The following is a 24,584-nucleotide window of genomic DNA, read 5'->3' on the forward strand; positions in this document are numbered from 1 at the left end:
TGCACGGTTCAGTCGCTGGACCGTTGCAAGAGCACTCTCACCCCGCAGAATTAGTCCCGAGTAAAATGGAAGGCCATAAACGATGGTGGCCTGACCATCTTTGGTGAGAAGTAGCCGGACCGAAGCAGATTTTGAAATCAGAGACAAACGGCTTCACCAAATCATCCCCTCACCCCGCCACTGTCAGAATGTAGATTTGCCTGGTTCCTGGTGGTGTCCACTTTGGTTCTCATTTCATACCTCTCCAACAGTCGCTTCAATAAAGGTAAATTAACTTTTTAAAATTTAAATCGTGTACAATAAAGAAAATCTGTGCAGGTCAGAGAGCTAGACGTCTCCTCAGAGTAATGCTCTAAACTGGAGGACAGTGAAGGTTAAATGAAATACAACATGTCTGGGTCATTATATATTCCCCACTTATAACCATATTCCTCTCCCTCCAAACATCACCCCCCAAACACACTAGAGCGGGAATCACCGTCATAGTAAACGTCCACATTCAAAGTCAGGACTTCATTTTGGATTGAGAAGAAGAGTCTGGAGAAAATGGGATTTTTTACCATTTGCTGACAGTTTTTCTGGATTTCTTGGCTCTGGAGGTAGTAGCAACTTATTTGCTACTGAGGATTCTGCTGCTAGTGGCTTAGGAGGTCCGATTTTTTACCCCCACCTTTCCTAACATTTTTCTTCATTGTCCTCTCCACAGTGTCACAGACACATAGACAAAGGGGCCACTACATAGGTTCTGTGACCTTCTCTTCTTAAAAGAGGTTTTTAATATTTTCCAAGGATTAATTCTTTGTTTCATTGTTTTTCTCATCCCTATTTCATTAATGTCCACTTTAATCTTTACTATGACTTCCTTCTGCTTTGGGTTTAATTTGCTTCCCTTTTATTTACGTTGGAACTCTAGATTATTGATTTGAGTGGAATGGACTTTTAAAAGAGAAACTAGATAAATGAGCGATCAAAACTCTGCTTCCAGTAAAGCTCATAGTAAAATACATAGTAATGTGCCAATTCCAAGAAGCGAACCTCCAATTTGATAGAATATTCAACCTATTGTTTGGGGAAGGTATTAAGAGACCCTAACTGGCTCTAAGATCCAAAGCACATTATTAACCTTCCTAGCTCTTCTTTTATCCTCCCATGCATACCTCTGGGAAATTGTGCTACTACCTTATTTGCTATCAGTGGCAAATAAGAGCAGGGTGGGAGACTCAAATGTGCTATTACCACTTGACCATGCATAGCTGAATCGGGCAGTTGTGCATATTGTTGGCAATGATCATGTGTATGAAAGTTCTAATTTTATCATTGGTAACAAATACCATCAATTGTTTTATTTGAAGTGATGGTCTCTCTTGGTTCATATTTTTTTAAATGTCTGCCAAAATAACAAATCTAAATAACTTGTTCTTTCAGATAAAAATGATGTTCCATGAAAAAAAGTGGTTAGTTCAGCTCACAACTCAAACCATCATAGAAGTACTTTTCCTCAAAACAACCCTTCCACTGTGGTATGCAGTAGTGCTTCATGCTGCTCATTTCATCACACGTAATATTAAAATGATAGATGTATTGGGAGCTGCTCAGTCGCCTCGGGATCAGGGCAGCTGGGCTCTGAATCCGAGTGATCACAATCTGCTTCATCCTCATCCAGAACAGGGCAGGCAAGATATGCCTGGCCAAATGGTACATGCAGTTTGATGATGATGAGAAACAGAAGTTGATCGAGGAGGTGCAAACCGTGATCACTGTCCGAGATGCCAAACAAACCAATTTCCATGATGAGACAGGTAAAGAGTTAACAGGAACGAGCTTGTGAGTTAGCAGGAATGAGCTTAAAAATTAACCACTGGGCTCTGAATCCCCTGGAGGCTAGCTGTGGAAAGAGAATGATTCCCAAGGGAAGCCAACTGTAACGGCACTATCCTGCAAGCTGACAAGCAACTTACATCTATCATAGATGGGAACAGAACAGTTCCCAGAAGACAATTACAACGGCAACCCACTGCAAGCTGACAGACACCCTACATCCTGCATAGAAAAATATAAAATCCCTGCAGACTGCATAGAAAAATATAAAACCCTACATCCTGCTAGAAAAATATAAAACCCCTGCTGCAGCTGTCTACTCTAGACTCTGCCCAGCTGACTCTTCCTCCTTTTTTACTTCAATAAATCTTCTTTCTGCATTTCTATGTGCCTCGAGAATTCTTTCACAACTGGAAAGATAGCAATTGTCGTGTGACGCCTTCAGTGCGCGTGCATAGAGCCCCCAATAAACTTGTGGTTCCCACCTGGGAAAAAAAAAAGATGTCATTTCAAGGGTTGAGATTTAATAAAATTAGCAATTTTTTTGCTAATTTTATTGCTTCATCAAAGATATTCTTAAATGGGACTGGATATTGTGTGTGTGTGGTAAGCAATGTGGTTAATACTAGTGCAGTTTAGAGCAACTGCCTAGATATGTGCTAATGTGCCTGCAGTTTTAACAACCATTGATTTTACCGCTTTTGGTACAAATATTAATGTGGTGAGAAAGAAAAAAAGTCCTAATATTATGAAAAGGTTTGACCTTGCAACCCACCTGAGAATATCTCAGGTATCCCAAGGGGTCCACAGACAACACTTTGAGAACTTATTTTCTATAGCACAAAGATTAGTATTAATGAAGTACTGTTGGATATTGTTGATTGATTGACATTGTGGACAAAAAGGGGTCCTACAGAAAGTAATCCCACAGGGAGATCTGATCACAAATTCCTAACTGGGCAGGTCCTGATGGGTAGTCACACCCCAGTCATATAACTTCTTTAGTAAAAGATTTGTCTTAAGCAAGCCCTGTCCATTGTTTTTGTACATCTAGGTTAACACATCTTTGAAATAAGCTTAGCCACCTTCAAGAGAGCACATAATCTTAACTATCCTGTAATCCTATCCCCAACTTGCTTTTTCCTGCCTTCATGTAATCTCCTCATGTTGCCTCTTTAATTCAAATGCATAAAAGAAACTGCAAAACTGTTACTCTCCAAAGCATTAGAGATTTTGCTTCCTGGCAATTATCAGTTTGGCTTAAATAAATTCTTATAAAAATTCTTTACAGGTTTGGATGTTTCTTACGTTGACAGTTACTTGGAGCAGTCGGCAGGATTTTGAAGCAGGTGGTCCCCAGGACCACCCTGTTGACTCAGGCCCAGTGCGAGGTACAAGCAAAGGCCCATCGGCTCCCCTCTTCACCTCCAGTGAACTTGAGTGAGTTTTCTCTTGGAATCCTGGGCCTCCTTGCTTTAGGTAGCGGATCCTGACTTAATTTGAATTGTTCTTTGAAAATCTTTGAAGTGGATAAGGGTCAAGACAACCCAGGGAAAGAAGAAATAATGGGGGGCGGCTTTTAATTTCAGCTTTTTAATTGGATTACTTACTGAGAGTCTGAACAGAATCTTTGCTGGTTAAATGAGAGACTGAACTTTTTTTTTAAATTGGGTAATATTGGGGAACAGTGTGTTTTTCCAGGACCCATCAACTCCATGTCAAGTCGTCGTTTTCAATCTAGTTGTGGAGGGCACAGCTCACTGGCCCATGTGGGACTCAAACCGCTGACCTTGGTGTTATGAGCACTGCACTCTAACCAACTGAGCCAACCAGCCGCCCGAGACTAAATTCTCTTTAGCTCCAAAAAAGAAAGGACATTTTCTTCCCTAACCTTCCCTAGCCAATGGGTGTAGGGGGCAGGCTGTAAGCTGACAAGGGCCTTGCAGCCTCAAGGTCACTCCCATGGGAAGCCTTGCCTCAACATCTTCCCAGAAAGTACAAGATAACACTAATGCAGCCACAGACACACAAACTTGCCAATACACAAAACAGAATGTTCTACTGATACCTGCTTGTTCTGCTAATAGTTGCTTGTGTAGACAATTGTTCTAAGACTGTATATAAACCGTGTGTGAAATAAAGACTGCGCCACTGCTCCACCATCCGTGGATGGTGGACCTCCCGATCCCAGCTTTCCTGTCTCCACGTCTCCTCGCCCTTCCCCCTCAGGCTGAGCCCTCCTGGCCGCTGCGGGCCGCAGCAAATGGGGTGATGATAGTTGTTTCAGAGTAGCAGAGATAGTTGCCACAAACAGTCCAGTGTGGTAATACAGCATATCCCAGAGAAACCAGTGGGAGCCACACGGGGAGAAGGGCAGGGCACTCTGGAGTGGATTCACCCCAAGAAAGGGGTGTGTGCCTGGAAAAGTGCCACAGTTCTGGTTACGTCCAGTAAGCTTTCACTGGCTTTTGCTCTGGTATTCTTGGGTGACTAAGAATCTTTGGGGGGTTGCCTGAGTTTCCTTTGGGGCATGAAGGAGTCTTATAGGGATATTTACCACATTTGGCTTGTCTGGAGATATGCACGTAAAGGCTGGTTCTCCCTAGAATTTTGTTCGGATTTTACAGATCTTAAAGGAAAAACTAAAATTGACGTGGGAGATTGTGTCTCTGAGGCTGACAAGCCCGAAGAGAGTCAGCCTCCCATTAATACTAAGATGGCTAAGACAAGGATCCTTTGATACTTTTAATCTTTGTGCACACAATTAGAAAAAGGCAGCTATAAAATTAAGCAGAGTGAATGGAAAGCATATATTTAGACAATTTCTTGAAACTTTAAAAAGAGGATTTGAATAAATGGATCAACCTATGATGTGATTTAGGTGTCAACCCAATTCTTTGAGGTATTAAAAGTGGCTGTCCTTATGTTAAAAGGGGAAAAGTCATTTGGAACTTGACTTGTCAAGGACAGATACAAATTGTAAATGCCTCCAAAACAAAATCTGAATCCAACTGTTCTCTTATAAACTAGTGAGTTTTTCTCATGGCTAAAAGGTCTCTGTGTCTATCTATGTGTGTCTACATATGCATTTTGTAAATGTGAGATAATTTTCTACCTCTGGATGGTATTGTTAAAATTAATTGAAAGACAAGTGCTTCTAAGGATTGGATATGCTAAAATTCTCAGATACATAGAAACTAACTCAAAGGCTTTTCAAGATCTAAGATTAATCTTTAGTAGATAAAAGTTTAAGTGTGTTGGTTCAAGTAGAACAGATATATCTTTCGAGTTATTGATATTAAATGTAATATATTTTACCCGTGTTTACAAAAATAAGTCCACGTTAATAGCTAACTGACTTTTGATGTCTATGAAATATGTTTTTAGAGGTTATAAAATGTTTTCATCAATTTGCCAAGTGAAAGAATGCTAACTGCTTACTTCTTAGTTTTCATTAGAAATTGAGGTTTTAAGGGTTAAAATCTCAATATAAGTAGGAATAACTTTGCTGTGTACTAGAAAGGCCCCTGGTACACCTCAAAAGAGTTGTCTTTTATGTTAAATTGCATAGGAACTATTCTACAATAAGTGATAAAAAAAACTTCTACAATATATTGTATGGGTAAACAATGGATGTAAATTAAATGAATAATTGGGGCTATGGGAAACCCAGCACAGCTGCTTGGTTCTTTCAGGCTCCCTGGCTAACCCCATTTTTCAGTTTTTGCATTCCCTCATGCATCATTGTGCATTTAAGTTGGTCTTAAATTAGAGGAAGGAACTTACGAGCTGACATTATTAAAAGGAGACATCTCACACTATTGCCAAATATTGATAAAGTCACTTCAATAAAATGCCAAGTTGGTATCTGCCTCCTTTCACAGTGAGCTCCCAAGAGACAAAGACTTTGAATATCATTGACTGGCACGTGGAGATATTGTTTATTAGAAAAGACTTCAAATAAAAGACACTTTCCAACTCTGTTGGAAGGGAACTTATCAGGTCCTAACTATAAATGGACATCTACCTCTGTCTCCGACACTCACCTCCACCTGTAGTAGACATCAAAGACTCCTCTAGGATGAGAAGCTGCTGACATCAGAGGTAGACAGCTACCCCAAGAAATCCACAAGGCTGGTATACCTACAAATTGATCTTGAACTCAGAAACCATTTTGTCTTTACCTGTCTGCTAGTAATATCAGTCATAATAATAATATTCTTTGGGTTTTCCTATACAGTCCAACTGTTTATGACTACTGAAGATGCATAACAGTTAATACTCTTTTTATGGCTTATGTAAATGTTATACTAAATGCAAAATACAGAAATATGAGACAGACTTCCAAACTCAGATCATGATAGTTTCCACTTACTTCCTCTAAAAACACAAAGGCCTGCTCCTCCGGTTTTGTGGTAGACTTTTCCTCTTACTGCTGGTTGCCACACAAGCCCTGGAAACCAACCTCTCGTCCAGCCCCTAAGTTGGTCCGTTTCTATCCCTCATAAATCTGATCTGTAAATATCACCTTGAATCCTATGGTTTGCTGATGTTGAAGAAATGATATCTGTTACTACCTCCAGGGGAGCAGTCCCACCACATGAAGGATAGCAAATAGCATAACAATGCCTGTCACTGGGAGTAGCGGTCTCAGGATGTCAACCCATTCTATAGTGGGTGTTGGAGTTGCCAAGAAAGACATGACTTCCAGAGGCACTGGATGGAACAATGCTGCACTCACACAGAGAAGGGACAAAGCAAGATCAGCTTCGGCAGTGGGCATTGGTCCCCCACAGCTAGTGGTACCCTTACTATCTTATGTGGGAATATATTTCCTTGTTTCAGACTCCTTTGTTCTGCTTAAATACAGCACCTGGCCAACCTCACTATAATATCCCTCCAGGAATGGAGCCCTTCGCCTGCAGCATAAGAGGGGTGCACATAGCTCATCACTCACATAAGGACAGACATATATCTTACTTCTGTTGAGTACTTGTATATGATTAAGAGAGGAATTGCTGGGTTATATGGTAGCCCTATGTATAACTTTGAAGAAATTGCCACAGTTTTCCAAAGTGACTGTGCCATTTTACATCCCCACCAGCAGTGTATGAGGGTTCTAATTTTTCCATATCTTCCTAAACATTTGTTATCTGACTTTTGTATTACAGCCACACTAATGGGTGTGAAATGGTATCTCATTGTGGTTTTGATTTGCATTTCCCTAATGATTTCGAACATCTTTCCATGTGCTTATTGGCCATTTTTATATCTTCTTTGGAGAAATATCCAGATTGTTTGCCTATTTTTTTCATGTGTTATTTGTTGTTATTTACTTGTAATAGTTCTAAAAATATTCTGGATACATGTCCCTTATCAGGTATAGGAGTTGCAAACATTTTCTCTCATTCTGTAGATCATCTTTGTACTTTCTTGATGGTTTCTTTGACATACAAAGTTTTTTAAATTTTAAAGATGTCCAGTCTATGTATTTTTTCTTTTGTCCCTTGTGCTTTTAGTGTTATATCTAAGAAAGCATTGCCAAATCCAAGCTCACAAAGATTCACATCTATGTTTTCTTCTAAGACTTTTACAGCTTAAGCACTTACATTTACGTCTTTGGTTCATTCTGAGTTAAAAGATCAATTCTGAGTTTTCTGTATGGTATGAAGTAGGGGTCCAACTTCATTTTTATGCATATAAGTATCCAGTTGTCCCAGCACTATTTGTTGATTATTCTTTCCCCAGTGAATAGTTATGGCACTCGTGTCAAAAATCAATTGACAATAAATATGAGAGTTCATTTCTGGAGTCTCAATTCTATTCCAAATCTGTGTTATGCCAGTAATACATATCTATATGTCTTGATTACTGTAGCTTTGTAGTAAGCTTTGAAGACAGGAAGTATGAGCCCTCCAACTTTGTTTTTAAATATTGTTTTGGCTACACTGAGTTCCTTAAATTTTATACAAATTTTATCATCAAATTGTCTAATTTTGCCAAGAAGTTAGTTGGGATTTTGATAGGGGTTGCGTTGAATCTGTAGATGAAATTGGGGGAGTACTGCCATGGTAACAATATTTAGTCTTCCAATCCACAAACATGGGATGTCGCCCTTTCCTCTTAACGTGGGCCCTGACTGCAGGTAGAGTTGGGCTAGGCTGGGCCTAGGAATGGGGGCAGCTCGACAAGTTTCTAGGGTCTAGGGCCCAGGTCATGAACGCCCTTCTTTCCCCTTCCTCCTCCCACTTCCACCTCCCCTCCTTTCCAACCCCTTAATTGCTACCGTTACCACTGTTGCCAAGTAAGGAGCGTGAGGCCTTTCACCTCCTCTTGCCCCACAAAGCCAGAAAGTTGTCTTTATATTTTGGAGGTCTCTGGTACTCGCAGCCACCACCGCATTGGTAGGATCCCACAAATCGCAGCGACAGGTGAGGACTGCTTCAAGGTGCAGCGCTCTGATTGCCATGGGCTACCCAGTCCCTGAGGAAGATGGTTGGAGTGTGTTGCCTTCTGCCGGAAGTGGGCAGCATCACCATGGGGACCGATGACGCCGAAACTAGCTACTTCTTCTTGGTCCTGAAAAGCTGAGTCTGCGCAATTCTCTCCTCCAATGTGGCCACTCCAGCTGGAATTTTCCGGGTTCTGCCTGGAAGGCAAATTAAATCCAGTACGTCTTTCCTCTTGGAAAAGTCAAGGTCTAAATACAACTCTAATATATACAGCTAATTGCATCTTATAATAGGTATAAAGGTCAGGTGGTATAAAGGTCTGGTTAGATTTCACCTGGTTCCAAGGGTGCAGTTAGGGCTTTCTTAGCACGCCCGGAAGATTTTTATTATTTTGCTATTTATTGTACTGTCTTAAGTGGGAGGTGGGCAGGCTAGGATGCCCCTCTCAGAGCAGGCGGGAGAGAGCGGGAGTTGGGGTGGCGGTCACGATGCATTCCCCCTCCACTCCAGTCCCCCACCTGGCCAAGCCCCATTCATCTGGACAGGCCTGGCTCCTTTCCACCTGTCTCTACGCAGTTAGGCCCCACCCCACCTAGCCCACCCATCCTAGGCTCAATGAGCTCTTCCTGAACACACTGGCCCCCTAACCTGACCTTGCCCAGCTCTGCCCATGCTCACTGGGCCCGAAGGATCTTGTTGGGGCCCCCAAACTTCTTCATGTCCCGGCAGAAGTCACAGTGGCCACAGTCTTCAGTACGTCGGCAGGCCTCGCACTCGCCACACATGCGGGCTGACCGTTTGATCTGCTGCTGATGCTGAGGGAAGGGGCCCAGAACACAAGTCAGGAACCCAATCCCAGGAAGAATCTTTGGGCCAGACCTGTCTTTTTAGGGTGTTTAGAACCCCTTATTGTAACATGTTAATAATTATACTATTTATCAGGGTGAGCCACACAAGAAATGCTGTTAAAACTTGCATGGATTGTGTAAAACAACACAAATAACAATTGCAGACATGAAGAGCTTTACCCAATTGCTGAGCAAAACCACCACTGGTGTGCATATTACTAAAAGCGAGACCTAGCCACTGACCACACTCTAAGATCCAACAGGCACTTTACTAATTGGCTTTAGATTTGTCCCTCAGTCTGGCAATGGGGACAATGTAAGTGGTTCTTGCTGGAACTTGATCTTTTCTACTTGTCTTGGAGAGGAATAAAGGGCCCTTGTAATCTCCTCCTGTACTTCATAAATTGGATTTTAAGAACTTGTCATTTGTCTTTCTTATGATTATATCCCTTAGGCTCACTCTCCCTTAGTTATTTCTGAAAATATCAGCTTCCACATCTAGGCAGTGACAGCCCCCGCTCTCTAGTTGCTGCACCCGTGCCTACAAAACCATGTCTTGGTCCCACAGGTGCCCCAGGTTGTCCTTTACCGACCACTTTCCGAGACCGCAGACAAACCCTTCCTAACTTGACTACAACTCACATTTCATTGTACTAGCTCTTCACCAGCCCTTCCTATACATCAGTACATAAGCTGAACTCACATTGAAAGTAACACTGAAAAGCTGTTGCCTCTGAACTGTCACCCTTCATTTACAAAGATGTGAGCACTTCCCCACAGTCGGAACTAAATGTATTTTTTCAGTTCATTTCTTATAATTTATATATGATAAAATTCACCCCTTTTACTGTATAGTTCCATAAATTTTAACAAATGCTTGCAGTCCTAGAACTATCACAGTCAACATACAGAACTGTCTCATCACCCTCCAAAATTCCCGTGTTACTCCATTGTACTCAAACTCTCCCCCATCCTTAGCACCTGGAAACCACTGATTTGTTTTCTGGTCCTAAAATTTTGCCTTATCCAAAATGTCATATAAAAGTAACCCTTTATGTAGGTCTTTTTTACTTGGATTAATGCTTTTGAAATTTATCCAAGTTATTGCATGTATCCATATCTCCTTCTTTTTAATTGTGGTAGTGTTCTTTGTATGAATGTCCCTTATGTTATCTAACTGTTGAGAGGCATTTAGGTTGTTTTCAGTTTGGGTTATGAATAAAAGTGCTATAAATAATTGCTTAAAATTTTTTTCTGTGAACATAAATTTTCATTTTTCTTGAGTAAATATCTAAGTGGGGTTGCAGGGTGATGTGGTAAGAGTAGGTTTAACTTTTTAGACTCCCAAACTTTTCCAAAGTGTCTGTACCAATTTCACCAGCAATGAATTTTATTTTCCTCATTGTTTTTTTAAAACAACTGTATAGAAATATAATTCACATGTCATAAAATTCACCCATTTGCAGTTCACAATTCAATAATTTTTTAGTATACTCACAGTTGTGCAAAGATTACCATAATCAATTTTAGAACATTTTCGTCACCTCAAGAGAGAAATTCTACCCATTAGCAATCACTCCTCAATTCCCCTCAACCTCCCCAGCCCAGGGTAATCACAAATCTACTTTTTGTTTCTATAGATTTGCTTCGAGTGGACATTTGATATTAATGGAATCACAATATGTAGTCTTTTGTGACTGGCTTGTTAGCATAGTTTCAAGGTTCATTTATGTGGTAGTATGTATTATTACTTCATTCCTTTATATGACAAACCATTGTTTGGATATACCACATTTTATTTATCCATTCATTTACTGGTGGACATTTGGGACATTTCCACTTTCTTGACAATTATGAATAATGTTGATATGAAGATTTGAATACAAGTTTTTGCATAAACATGTTTTCAACACTCTTGGTTATATACTTAAGAATGGAACTGCTGGATCACATGGTAACTCTATGTTTAATTACTTGATGAAGTGGAAGGCTGTTTTCCAAAGTGGCTGCATCATTTTACATTGCCACCAGTATGGGATAATTGTGACCAAATGAGTGTTTCATCATGTGTACACATTGCTGGGGCTAAATTACTATCTCTGTAACTACATAAGTACAGATGGTGAGGTTTCTGGAGTACTGTACAGGCTAGACAGAAACAAAGGAATTCGGGTGCTTATACCAACACTATTCAGCACTATGCAGAACCTATCAACATTCTATGGCAAACAGCATCCCCTCGGTCTCCTTCCTAACAACAGTCAGCCATCCTTTCTCCAATTTCCAGGTCTCCAGGGTCAGTTGGGCCAAACAGCTCTCAGGGTTAAACTGATCACATAAAGCAACCCTAGAAGACTGAGAGGGCTGAGACAGGCATGACACCCACAACTTCATCACATTCCACAGACTACCTTCCAAGAGCTACAGTACCAGTTCTCCATCTCAGGCTGGTTATCTGCCAACTCAGAGCCCGGAACTGCCTCCCAACCCTGTGTCTCTTCTGGGACACACATGCCCTATCACAAGGAGACAGCGCTCCCAGGTGTCTGGGAGACTGAAGGGCCTTCAAAACCCCAAAAGCTGATTTTCCAGAGACATAAGTTATACATTAAAATTGACTGGTGGAGGATATTTCTTGGAGGTAGGGTAAGTGGTGAACTCATCTGTCAAATCTCCTTACTATACACCAGAGCACATTTCACTCTTAACTGGAGTCCTGACTGCGGTCCAGTTTGGCTGCGTTGAGCCTGGGGGTGGGGATCGCTGGAGAAATCTCAGGGTCTCGCAATTCTTGCGTTTCGCGTGAGTGATCACCACGTTGGGAGCGGGGCCTTTCACCTCCCGCGGCACGATCTCAAACGGCTGGCTTTATATTTTTGTGCCCGGCGCTCACAAGGGATACCCGAGAGGTACGAGAACGGAAGTGGGCTCGTCACCGTGGTAACCGAAGACGCCACGACTTCCGACTTCCGATTGGGGTAGAATTCCTGAGTGTGCGCAGTTTCGCCGCATCGTTGGTCACGCCCCCACTTCCGTTGCTCGCTCGCTCTCCTGTTGGGATGGAAAGGTGGAGACTCTCAGGAAACAGATTTTTGTGAATACTACAACTCACGATGTAGTTGGAGAGATGGCATAAAATCAAACAATTTCAGTAATTAAAAAAATACCATTAAATAATAGAGGAATGCAAATTTTAGAAACGTCTGGAAGGAAATTGCCTGCAAAGGGAATTATTAAGCTAAATTTTGAACGATGATTCGGAATTATTCAGAGAGGATAAAAAAGGGTTTGTGGGCTGAAGGACATTCTAGACGGGAGAACAGCATGAACAAAGGCAGAGAGGTGTCACAGCATGCATGTTTTTGCAGGGTGGGGTTGGCACGCACACACAAGTGGCAGCCACCACAAACAGCTATGTTGCTGTGGGATCAACTGCGAGGCAAGAGGGGTTGGTTGTTGAAGCAAAAGCCAGAACAATGGTGGACTGGACAAGTACGTCATGCTAAAGAACCTGGGCTTTTCTTTGAAAATGCTAGGGAGCTTGTCGACCCAATAAACTTGAAAGAAGAAGAAAAAAGAAAATGCTAGGGAGCCATAAAGGAACATTTGTCAGGGATGTCTGCAGTTCTGCCACAGTCACCCTGCTCACCTGACCATCATGTCTCAAGCCATTCTTGATCTGCTTCTCCTCCTGTCCACTGGACTCTAATTCTGACCCTATTTCTCTAAGCAATAACAAATCTGAGTGTGATGGTTCATAAGAGGATATTGTCAATTCCAAACCTGTCATGAACACCTGTGGGGCATGTCAGGTGGAAGTGCAGGCCCCGGAGCTGGGCAAGACCAGAACAGCACAATCTGGACAATCCAGACATTTCATGCTGGAGCATAAATAGTTTGTCAGTGGAAGGTACAGGTATAGTGGATGCTGTGCGCACCACCCTGATCCCACCCAGGGACATATTCTCCCCGCTGCAGGTAGTGTTGCCAGAAAACTCACCTAGAGGCTTTACTGAGAAGTCAAAGCAGACACCATTCAAAACGTTCAATGAAAACAATGCTAAAAGCAAATAGATTAAAGTCAGGAATATTTAATTATATTGAATGATTTATCGATTGGCAGATCAGAGCTGGAAGCAAGTTTCGTTTTTAAAATCCTGGAGAAATTAATTGCATAGTAAACAGAGGGCAGAAATTAATGGGCAAAATCCTGGACAAAGTGGGGAAGACTGGTCTTTGAGGATGACTGCCTCTTTCCTGAGAGTAGATGGGAGGAGGAAAGGGGGTTTAGCATTTCTAGGTTTGCCTTGGGAAGTCTGAAGATGTCTGAGTATATCTACAAATCTACTTCCTGTAGATAATATGTCTATATTATCGACATTAGTCTAAGACAATGGGCTTGAAGGTGTTAGATTTAAGCTGGAGGTGAGACTGGAAGGCTAATGTTGTCCATATGCAGCCTGTCCTTTATCTTTTTATATATTTGGGCCCATTTGGTTGGGTGTGTCTCAAACTGTTATAGTTGAATTGTGGTTTGTTTTAAATCTGAGACTCTTTCTATCAGATGGAAGATTATATCCCTTTACTTGCATTGTTATACTTTGCAAATCCACATCAGAAGTTGGGCAAAATCAATGTCTTCCTAAAAAGACTGTTTGGAGGTTTAAATAAACTGTGTCCATAGGAAGAAGTTCCTTTCCTCCTTTATTCACGTTACATTTTCAATTGCTGTCTCCCAGTTACTTAGAGACACTGCTAGGTCTCACCCAAAAGCCATTTACTATTTAAGAAGATGGCTTGTTTAGGTTATTTGTGGTGGCTCTAGTTCTATCCCCAGCCCCAAGCCCAGCTCTTACACCCCTATTATCCAAACTTCTTATCACACTCAGGCTTCTGAGATTTGCACCAGTTGGAGAAGACACCAGCTTCCTCCTCTCTCTTCCTTTCTGCTTACTTCATCTATAATCTCCAAGTACTGAGTACTGAACAGGCCTGGCCCTCTGGTTTGGTCGTAGGTTTTTCCAGTTCCTATGACTCCTACACAAGCCCTGGCCATCGCTCTCTGGTCCAGCCTGAGCACATCATTGTTGTCTCTCATAAAGCCGGTCTCTATGTATCACCTTGAATCCTACAGTCTGCAGAAGCCTCCAGTCTACTGGTTTCTAGTTCCAGGTTTTTTAAGGTCCTTGGACCTAGGGAAGAGGGAGCAGTTCTGTATGTTGAATGAGGTTCGCTACGTGCAAAATGGAGCATCACAAAACCATTTCCTACTATTTTTGTGTCGGCCATCCATTTCCCCTTAATTATTTCTTCTCTCTCTTCTCTCTTCTAAAATCTTCCATTACAAACAACATAGCACATCATTACCTTCTGTTATATGTAATGATTTTATACATGGGGAAGTTGTTTCCCTACTTAGATTTTAAGCTCCCTGAAGGCAGGAATCCTATGTTTCTTGAAGGGTGAACCTTCCAGAGCTTGTATTCACTGCTGTGTTTCCTAATGAGCTGTGCACAGAGATGCATAATGACCAGCTCAGGACTCAGAACTCCTGCCACCCAGCTCTGTGCCCTTTCGTGACACCTGCTACCCCTATTAAGATGCCTTTCCAGGGTGTCTTTAGATTTAAAGACCTTTAAGATATCCAGGTTATGCTTCTTTAAATATAGATCTAAATATAGATCCTCAAAAATATAAAGTGATGGATGGAGATTTGGTGATGTGGTGGGGGAGAGGCAACGATTATACTTCTTATATTTTCTCATCTTTAAATCTGAGCACAACACTCCAGAGCATGCTCTTTTCTTAGGTATATTCTAAGTGCTGGTCCAGGTAGACTAGACATGGCTGAGCGTGGGGGCCACTTAGGGTCCTGGAAACATATTGCCCACCTGCACTTACTATGATCACCACGTAAGGAGTGATCACTTTGCCTCTCGCTGTCTGCTGCCCGTGTCTGCTGTGAAGGGGGAATCCCATGATGGAAGCAACCTGCAGAGCAAGTGATCCACTTCTAGCACAGGAGGGTCTGGTTGCCCTGGTGTGTGTGTATCCTGTCAGAGGTAGAGGGAAGTCTCACAGTGATCATGGGAACCCAGGACGCAGGAACGGGTGACTTCTTCCTGGCCAGGAGGAGCTGAGTCTGCACGGTCTTCACCTTGTTTCCACTACTCCCCCCACTTCACCACTAGAGGCAGGCTGAGAGCCTCTTTAACCTTTAAAAAGAAAAGTCAAGAGTCTAATTAGAATCCCTTTATAACCTGCAATTTATACACTATAGTAACTGTTAGGTCCTAGGTAGATCACATCTAGTTTAAAAATAATGCAGGTTAAGGCTTTCATATCACCCAAGGATGCTTTCGTTATTTTGGTATTTATTGTACCAGCTTAAGTTGGGGATAGGCGGGAAGGAGTGCCCCTCTGGGAGCAGGCAGGAGAGAACTAGGGTCCCTGCCTCCAGGTCCTGCAGTAGCGGCATCCGTGACCCCCACCGGGTCACCTCTGCTCGTTTATACCTCCACTGTGGCACAGGCAGGAGGGGCCCCAACCAGACACCGTGGGCACTACAAGAGCTCATCACCCCTCAAAAGAGCGCTCCAAAAGTCGGGTCCCGTGTGGGGTCCATCGCCTGATGGAGAGGTATCCAACCTCCGAATCCACTTCCGGGAGGATGGGTTTCCGTAACCGAAATCCCACAAATCCTGGGCGGAAGCGGATGTGGGAGGGGCTTTGGCTCCGCACCAGGAGACTCGGCTGTCCCCGCGCCAGGCACTGTCCCAGGAAGATCTCTGCAGTCACTGCCCACGGCCAGGGTGGCTCTCAGTGAAGACCTGGGGTCCCGGTGGGGAATAAATGCCTTTTTCAGCCGGGATCTGCAGCTCGCTACCGGCTGCCCTTCACCTTCGCCGGGAAACCCGGGCGCCGCGGGAAGAGCCGGCAGCCAAGCTGCTCCCACCCCGCGGGACGGATGGAAGGACTGGACTTCTGCCTCCATGTGGGGAGAGGCAGATGGCAGAGCCAGGGTCTAGCCGGCTCATGCCTGGGGACAGGTGAAAGAAGGAGCGATCCCCGGTGGGAACAGGGTTGACCTTACAGAAACCAGGAAGGGCATCCTGGGCCTCAGGGGACCATGACACAAGGACGAACACGAGGCTGAGAAAACTCGCCTTACGGAGAGCAGACCAGAGCAAGGGGTCTGCATCACCACCCCCTTTCTCTGGCAGGTGACCTGAGGCCAAAGACCTCACAAAAACACTACACACCAATATCCCTTAAAAATATATATACAATATCCTCAACAAAACACTAGGAAACTGAATCAAACTGAATATTTAAAATGTTATACACCATTATCAAGTGAGATTTATTCCAAGAATGCAACGGTAGTTCAACAAAAGAATTTCAACCAATGTAATATACCACTTTAATAGAATGAAGGAAAAAAATGATCATCTCAATTGATGAAGAAAAACCTTTGACAAAATCTAACATGTTTTCATGGTTAAAAACACCCAGAAAACTAGGAGGGAACTTCCTCAGCATGATAACGGCATTAATGAAAAATTCATAGCTAACATCATGTAAATAATGAAAGACTGAAAGCTTTCTTCTTATGATCAGGAACAAGACAAGAATGGCCAGTCTCACCACTACTATTCAACAGTGTACCGGAGGTTCTAGCCAGAGCAATTAGGCAAGAAAAAGGAATAAAAGGCATCCAAATTAGAAAGGAAGAAGGAAAACTATCTCTACTCTTAGATGACATGATCATATATATAATTCCAAAGAATAAAAAACAAACCCTACTAGAGCTAATAAACAAATTCAATAAAGTTGCAAGGTACAAGGTACAAGATCAACTTTCTAACCTGATAAAACCATCTGTAAAAAAAAACCGATAGGGCAGCTGATTAGTTCAGTTGGTTAGAGCGTGGTGCTCTTAACAAGGTTGCCGGTTCGATCCCCACATGTGCCACTGTGAGCTGTGCCCTCCACAACTAGATTGAGACAATTCCTTGACTTGGAGTTGATAGGTCCTAGAAAAACACAAATAAATAAAAGTTTTTTTTAAAAAAAGATAGCTAACATCTCACTTAAATAGTGAAAGACTGAATGCCTTCTCCTTAAGATTGTGAATAATACAAGGATGTCACTGCTGGGAAAAGCAGTCGTGTGTAGCTTCTTGCCTCTTGGGCCTTGAACATTTCCTTGCAAAGAGATAAAGAGCCCTCACAGCCCACACTGGGCAAATCTCTTTGTTTGGGGATATCTTTTCCTAGTCCAGGCTTAATGTGTACTTCTTTGTTTTGAGTGTGTTCATATTCACAGCCAACCCCAATGCTACATCTGTTCCTGGAGGGGAGGGGATGGGGTCTTTGGCCTGCAGCACACGATGGGTGCATGCAGACCATTTCCTCGTGTCCTTGGCAGAGCAAGCCCTGCAGGGCAAAAAGCTAATCTTGCTCTGTCTCTTCTCTATGTGACTAAAGCATTGTTCCATCCAGTGGAACAATGTGAGTCATGTCTTTCTTGGCTACCCCAACATCTGCAAACCATGAGGTCAGGTGACATGACATCCTTGGATTGCTGCTCCTAGGCAACAGATGTCACGTGATCGACATCTTCTCTCACCATTCCTGTTCAACCTGCTATTTATGTCCTATTCAGTAAAATGAGACCCCTCCCCCCAAAAGTAAAAGGTATATCTGTTGGAAAAAAAAGAAATAAAACTCCCCTATTCTCAAACAACATAATTTTCTACATAGAAAATCCCAAGGAATCTTAAAAACAAAGAAACAAACAAACAAAAAAACAGCTCCTAGAACTTATAAGCAGTTTACTAATGTCACAGGATAAAGGGCCAACACACAAAATTAATCATGTCTATACAGACATCATATCGACTTGAAACCAAAAAATTTTAAATAATACCATTTACAATAACTCCAAAATGATGAAATATATAGGTATAAGTCTAACAAAATATATGCTGCATCTGTATGCTTAAATCTACAAAATACTAATGAGAAAAATCAAACAAGATCTAATTAAAAGAAGAGACATGTCAGATACATGGATTGGATGAGTCAATATATTTAAGGTGTCAATCATCCCAAAGTTGAGCTACAGATATAACACACTTCTAGTCAAAATATTATTTTTGGTGTACATACACACAAGTTGCTTTTTAAATTTATATGGAAACAATGGAATTAGAATAGCCAAAGCGAATTTTGGCAGATTCACATGCCTTTAAGACATAAAACTACAATAATCAAGACAGTATTGTATTAGTGAAGGGATAAACATACTTCAATGCAACAGAATAGAAAGTCCAGAAATAGACTCGCTCAAATATGGCCAATTGGTTTTTGCACAGATACAAAGGCAATTCAATGGAGATAGTATTTTTCAACAAATGATGTTGGAACAGTTGGACATCCACATGCAAAAAACAAAAATGAACCTCAATCCCAACCTCACACCTGTACTTAGTCATTTTATCCTCAGAATCAGGACCTGGACCTGTTTATTTCTGACAGGTGGAATAATGGGAGTTTCCATTTTATTCTTTATACTTTTCAGTGTTGTTCAAATTTTCAATTACAAATATGTTCTCCTTTAATAATAAAAAAGCGAGTGTTAAAAAAGAAGATAGTGAAGTTTAGCTTCATCAACTTTTAGAGCAGATGGACTTCCTATCTGGGGCCACATATCCGAGTTTGCATTTTGTTTTGCTGGTACTCTCAAGAAGAATGGTGCTGCCCTGCCATCTAGTGGCTACATGGCAAGAGAACCTTCCAACCAGCACTTCAATAAAGAAAAAATCTGTTTTATCAAGTCTGAAGAAGACAACAGATATACAGTGTTCTCGGTAAAACTTTGATTTGCTCAGAATCTCCAACTGTAATATTGGATTTGTCTATTTTTCTTTCATTTTTATCAGTTTTTGCCTCACATATTTTGATACTCTGTTGTTAAGTGCATACATGCTTAGGATTGTATGTCTTTTTGGAGAATGACCCCTCTATAATTACTGTTTCCCCAAAAATAAGACCTAGCTGGACAATCAGCTCTAAGGTGTCTTTTGGAACAAAAACTAATATAAGACAGGGTATTATATTATATTGTATTATACCCAGTCTTTTAGTAAAATAAGACCGGGTCTTATATTAATTTTTGTTCCAAAAGACACATTAGAGCTGACTGTCCGACTAGGTCTTATTTGCGGGGAAATAAGGTATGTAGTGTTTCTGTTTATCCCTGATAATTTTCCTTGTTCTAAAGTCTACTATGTCCAAAATAAATACACTACTTCAGCTTTCTTTTGATTAGTATCATTACTGTGTATCTGTCTCCATCCCTTTACTTTTAATCTATCAGTTTCTTTATATTTAAAGTGGTTTTCTTATAGAGAACATATCATTGGGTCTTGGTCTTATATTCTTTTTAAATCCACTCTGACAATCTCTTGTCTTTTAATTGTTGTAATTAGACCATTCACATTTAAAGTGATTATTGATACAGTAGTCCCCCCTTATCTGCAGGGGATATATTCCAAGACCCAGTGGATGCCTGAAACTGCAGATGGTACCAAACCCTACGTATGCTGTTTTTTCCTATACATACATAGGTATGGTAACATTTTATGAAATTTAATTTATAAATTAGGCACAGTAAGAGATTAAAAACAATGAAATAAAATAATTACAAAATACAGTAATAAAAGTTATGTCAGTCAGAACACATTTTCTGTTCATCTCTTCCACCCACAAATTTAATGCTTTTTCCATCTTAATTAAGCACTTACCACGCACGGTGGCTGTAACTTTTGCAGTTTGAGGTGTGACAGCAAAACTAGCACAAATTTCATTTTCCTTCATCACAATTTCACAGATAAATTGTTCTTACCGTAGAACTTAGCAACATCAGCAGTTTTTTTTCTTTCTTTTAGTCAAGAACTGTCACCTTTTCACTTTAAGGAAGCATTTTACAGCTTCTCTTTGGCATATCCGAATTGCCAGCGTCACTACTCTTGGGTCATTAATAAGTAAAATAAGGGTTACCTGAACACAGGCATTGTGATACAGCAACAGTTGATTTGATAACCGAGGTGTCTAAGGTACTAAGTGACTAACTGGCAGAGAGTGTCTACAGCATGGAGATGCTGGACCAAGGGATGATTCACGTAGGGCGGGATAGGGCGGGGTGGGAAGGCGTGAGAGTTCATCAGGGCTACTCAAAACGGCAGCTCTGGGAAATGATTTCAGGTGTGGCGATGTGGTTAGGAGCCAGGTCATGCTCTGCCTCTCCTCTCTGCTCCATGATCTTCTGTTCCCGTCTTTGACATCAGTTTTTAAAGTTTATTACCTTACATTATCTGTTTCTTTGTTGGCAATTATTAGTGATGGGGGGGGGACAGAGTGGTTTTTTTTTTAACAAACAAACAAACTTATTTTGGGTATATTTTGTTAAGTAGGGGAAGGAAAATCTGTGGGACAGTCTTAATTCTCCTTTCTAACTTAAAAGTCGATTAATCTTTACCTAGTCATACTTTTATTTTAAAAGCAGACTACAGGAAGGGGGGAATATGTTTCACAAGAAGAAGAACCTAATGCTTTGAGTTGGAAGTGATCTCAGAAGTCCTACTTCTCAAAATCAGAGACTTGAGTGGTATTCTTACGAAAGGGTCTCCTGATGTTTTTTGGTGTAGGTTTACATGAGGGAGAGGGAGAGGGAAAGAGAGAGAGAGAAAGGAATAATGAACACTTACTAGTGCTTACACGATAGTTGCCATTTTGGTACCTTCCCTTCCTGCCTCTAATCATACAACACACCTCTGGGCCTTTGTGAAGGGAGCCTGGTGGCACACATACTGGAGCTCTGACTATAACACTAGAAAATTGTACACCAGATAAAAACTCAATAAAATGAGAGAGCACTAGGGGAAAAGTGTAAGCTTTTTTCTTTTATCCTTTCCTTTCTGGTAATATATATATATATATATATATATATATATATATATATATATATATATATATATATATATATATATATATATATATCCACCAGAGCTATAAATCATTTTAGGGTATGAGACATTGTAAACGCAAGTAGTTTGATTTTCTGGGATGATTCACCTCCACTGCTATAACAGCTAATGAGAATTGAGAAATAATCCCTGTGAGAACCATATTACAAGTAAATGCCTTGGATTTTAATTTTAAAATAGCTTTGAAAAGTAGCTTTTAAGAACAAGCCAAAGGAGTGTAGTTTAGTAGGAAATGGAAAAACATAATCTGCCTTGGATGTTATGACTCCCCAAAAGGTCAGACCTATCCCGTGTGATCAGTGAGGCATCTCAGAATGTGCCCCGTCTCTTAGAGCAGGCGTTCTAAAGACCAGTCAGCACCAGAGGCCTATGAACTGTCCTCAGACTTATTGAACCAACTGGTCACTAGTCATTGCTCAAAATCAGAAAAATAAATATTTCCCAAGCTGCCCAGAAACGCAGAGTCCTGCTGCTTAATCATTGATCATTATTTTATAATAGGCACCTAGTTAATTCTGACTTGTGCACATCCAGAAGTTAAACTTGACACCTAGCTTCAAGAAAAAGAGAGATACTAAAAGTACAAATAAAGTCTTTTCTGTCAAAGTCAGTTGGGTGTCAAAAACTTGGAGTTCATAAGTAATCTAGAGTTATTCATGTAGTAATTAATATACATGACACGGGGACTTAAACAATAATGGAAAACTTCAGGCTCAGAAAGACAAAATATGGGAGCAAATGATCCCTTACTTCTGAGAAGTAGAGCATCCTGGTGAGGGGGACAGGCTCTGAGGGGATTTGGCATTTATTGATTTGTGCGAGTTAATTATAAATCTCAGTTTCCTCATCTGTAAAGCGCAGAGCATGATTTTAAGTGTTAACTATGCACAGTGCCAGGTGGGTACTAGACTATCAGAGGGATCACTTCTTAAATTATATCAATGTCTAATCACTATGTTGTACACCAGAAATTAATATAATATTGCATGTCAAAATAAATAAATGAAAAAAAGAAAAAAGAATTGTAAGTATTCATAAGTTTATTATTATACAAAGATAAAACAGGATAATACATGTAAAATACCTGGAGTAGAGTAAGTATCCAATAAATATTAACTGATGTTATTATTTTTCCCTGAAGACCAGAGTTTATATTATTTTTACTCTTGCTCATATTTCTGCAAGGAACAGTTTAGCAATTTCTTACATCTTGGTGTTTTCATTTTTTCCCTTTTGTATATATGTGGTTATAACCCTGAAGAAGATAGGTCTTTGTTTTTGTTTCATTTTTACCTTCCCCAAACACATCTCTCTGTCTCCTTTGTCTCATAAAAGCAGTTAGATTTTCCTTTTATAAACCACCTCTATTTTATTCTGAGTCCTTGAGTTTTGGGTAGAGTTGATCTGGCCTCCAGCTCCAGGGTGTCTAGTCAATCAGACCATTTCATCCCTCTGAATAGATAGATTGGTTTAGGAGTGGCTCAAGTCAGGCCAATGAGCTGCAATCCTGGGGCTTTTCCTAGATCTCCTAGGAAAGCAAGAACTGACTGCTAACCTATATAAGTCTGGAGGTACCAGAGGTCACCATAGGGAAATGACAGCCTGAGAATGGAATCAACACAGAGGAATGCAGAACTGAGAGATGGAGATGGCTTCCTAATAGTACATTTGAGTACCTGTGTCCAATTGTAACTAGACACGCACACGCACACACAACATGTACTTTACGTTTTATAAGACAATAAAGTCTGTTTTGTTCTGTTTTGTTTTTGCTTGCTTAAGTCAGTTTGAATGGCGTTTCTGTCATCTCAATGAAAGGAGTCCTGACAAATAAACCAGTCCTAGAAAGAAATATGAAGTGAGCAGCGTGATCCAATTGCTCATTTCTGTATTTTTCCCACATTTCCCCCTCCCCTCTTCTATTTAGTGTCTTTATGCTCTCTTCTTCCTGTTTATTTTTTCATGGGAAATAATCTTATAATGTTTGTCCTAGATGCTGAGTGGTGAATTTCTACTACTGTATTATTTTTCCTAAAATACTGACATTTTGAGCCTAACATTTAGTCCTACAATGAAAGACTTTGCTCCTGCTAAAGGAATTTAGCTCTAAATAAGTAGGTGTGTGGAGTTTAAGAGACTTAAAAAATGTAGCAACTAAATAACAGAGTTTAAATCTTGTCTGGATTCTAATTCAAAGAAACCAACTGTTTTTAACAGAAACATTTTTTTCAGGGGAAATTGAACATTGACTGGATATTTGTTACTCGGGAATAATTGTTAAAATGTTTACCCCTAATAATACTAATATGGTATATTTTAAAGAGTTTCTATGTTTAGGAGATAAGTATGGAAATATTTTTAGGTGAAAAGATACTGTGCTTAAGATTTGCTTCAATACTCCAGTAGGAGAGAAGGTACAGATGAAGCAAGATTTGCAATAAGTTAATAATGGTTGAAACTGGGTGATGGATTGGACATGGGGTTCATTATACTATTCTTTCTAACTTTATGTGTTTGATTTCCATAATGAAAAATTTTTCAAGTAATAAGTAGAAATGGCCTAGGCTGCTATTGCCTACCCAGAATCTATGCTCTCATTTTCCCTTACAAACTGAACCCCTATATTGTTGAGGATGCAATGTTAACCATCCAGGTTAACTATTTTTTAATGATTTTTTTTTCCAGTCTCCCTCATAGATGTGAGTGACCAATGGAAAGCAGATAGAAGCCATCGGGTGTGGCTTCCAGGAAAACTCTTTCGAGATGCCAGCTCAGCTGACAGGTGAGCCTGTTTGTTACCCTTGCCTCTTCCTCTTTCTGCCGCCTGGGACAAACACCTGAGGGAGAAATTAGCAGGGTCATCTTGCACCACAGGCAACCTGAAGGTCAAAATGCATGATGCTTTGAAAGGTGGCACCAAAAGATGAAAGGAACCTGGATACATGATGACTGTGGAGCTGCCACACCGGCTCTGGGGTACTTTCCCCTTTGGTTCAACAGGGAGAATTAAACTTTTTCTTACTGCAAATTTGTATTTGCCCTTACAAAGACTGTAAATTCCTCGAAGCCGGGTCTTTTAGCCCACAGAAGTGGCTGCTTTTTGGAATTATCTGAGGTGTTTTAAAAAATATTAAGGCTTGGGCCCCACTTCCAGAGTGCCTGATTGCATTGATTTGGGGTACGGCCTAGGCATTGGAACTTGTAAAAGCTGCCCCTGGTGATTCTGATTTGGAGACCTACCGGATTAGCGCTCCATGTGATCCCCGGAGCGCTAGACTCCTGCCTGGGCATCGATGAGGACCGGCCACTGCCTGAGATGACCCGTGACGGTACGGCGTAGGAGGAGCACCGGTTCAGGTAGCCTTTTGCTACAAAGCCGATCAAGCCCCGCCCCAGTCCTGCCTCTGGGCCCCG

The 24,584-nt window shown here is 41.1% G+C and overlaps 1 long non-coding RNA gene across 1 annotated transcript; it reads right to left on the minus strand.

Annotated features, from left to right (window-relative positions):
• Positions 1-10,893: 10,893 nt before the first annotated feature.
• On the minus strand, positions 10,894-24,577 carry LOC117011783 (uncharacterized). The gene is made up of 2 exons (XR_004421067.1): positions 24,411-24,577; positions 10,894-12,169 (listed from the first exon to the last, which is right to left on the minus strand). It is a non-coding gene; the product is annotated as an uncharacterized LOC117011783 (long non-coding RNA).
• Positions 24,578-24,584: the final 7 nt, after the last annotated feature.

Source organism: Rhinolophus ferrumequinum, chromosome 19 (assembly GCF_004115265.2).
Source record: "Rhinolophus ferrumequinum isolate MPI-CBG mRhiFer1 chromosome 19, mRhiFer1_v1.p, whole genome shotgun sequence".
Taxonomy (NCBI): Eukaryota; Metazoa; Chordata; class Mammalia; order Chiroptera; family Rhinolophidae; genus Rhinolophus; species Rhinolophus ferrumequinum.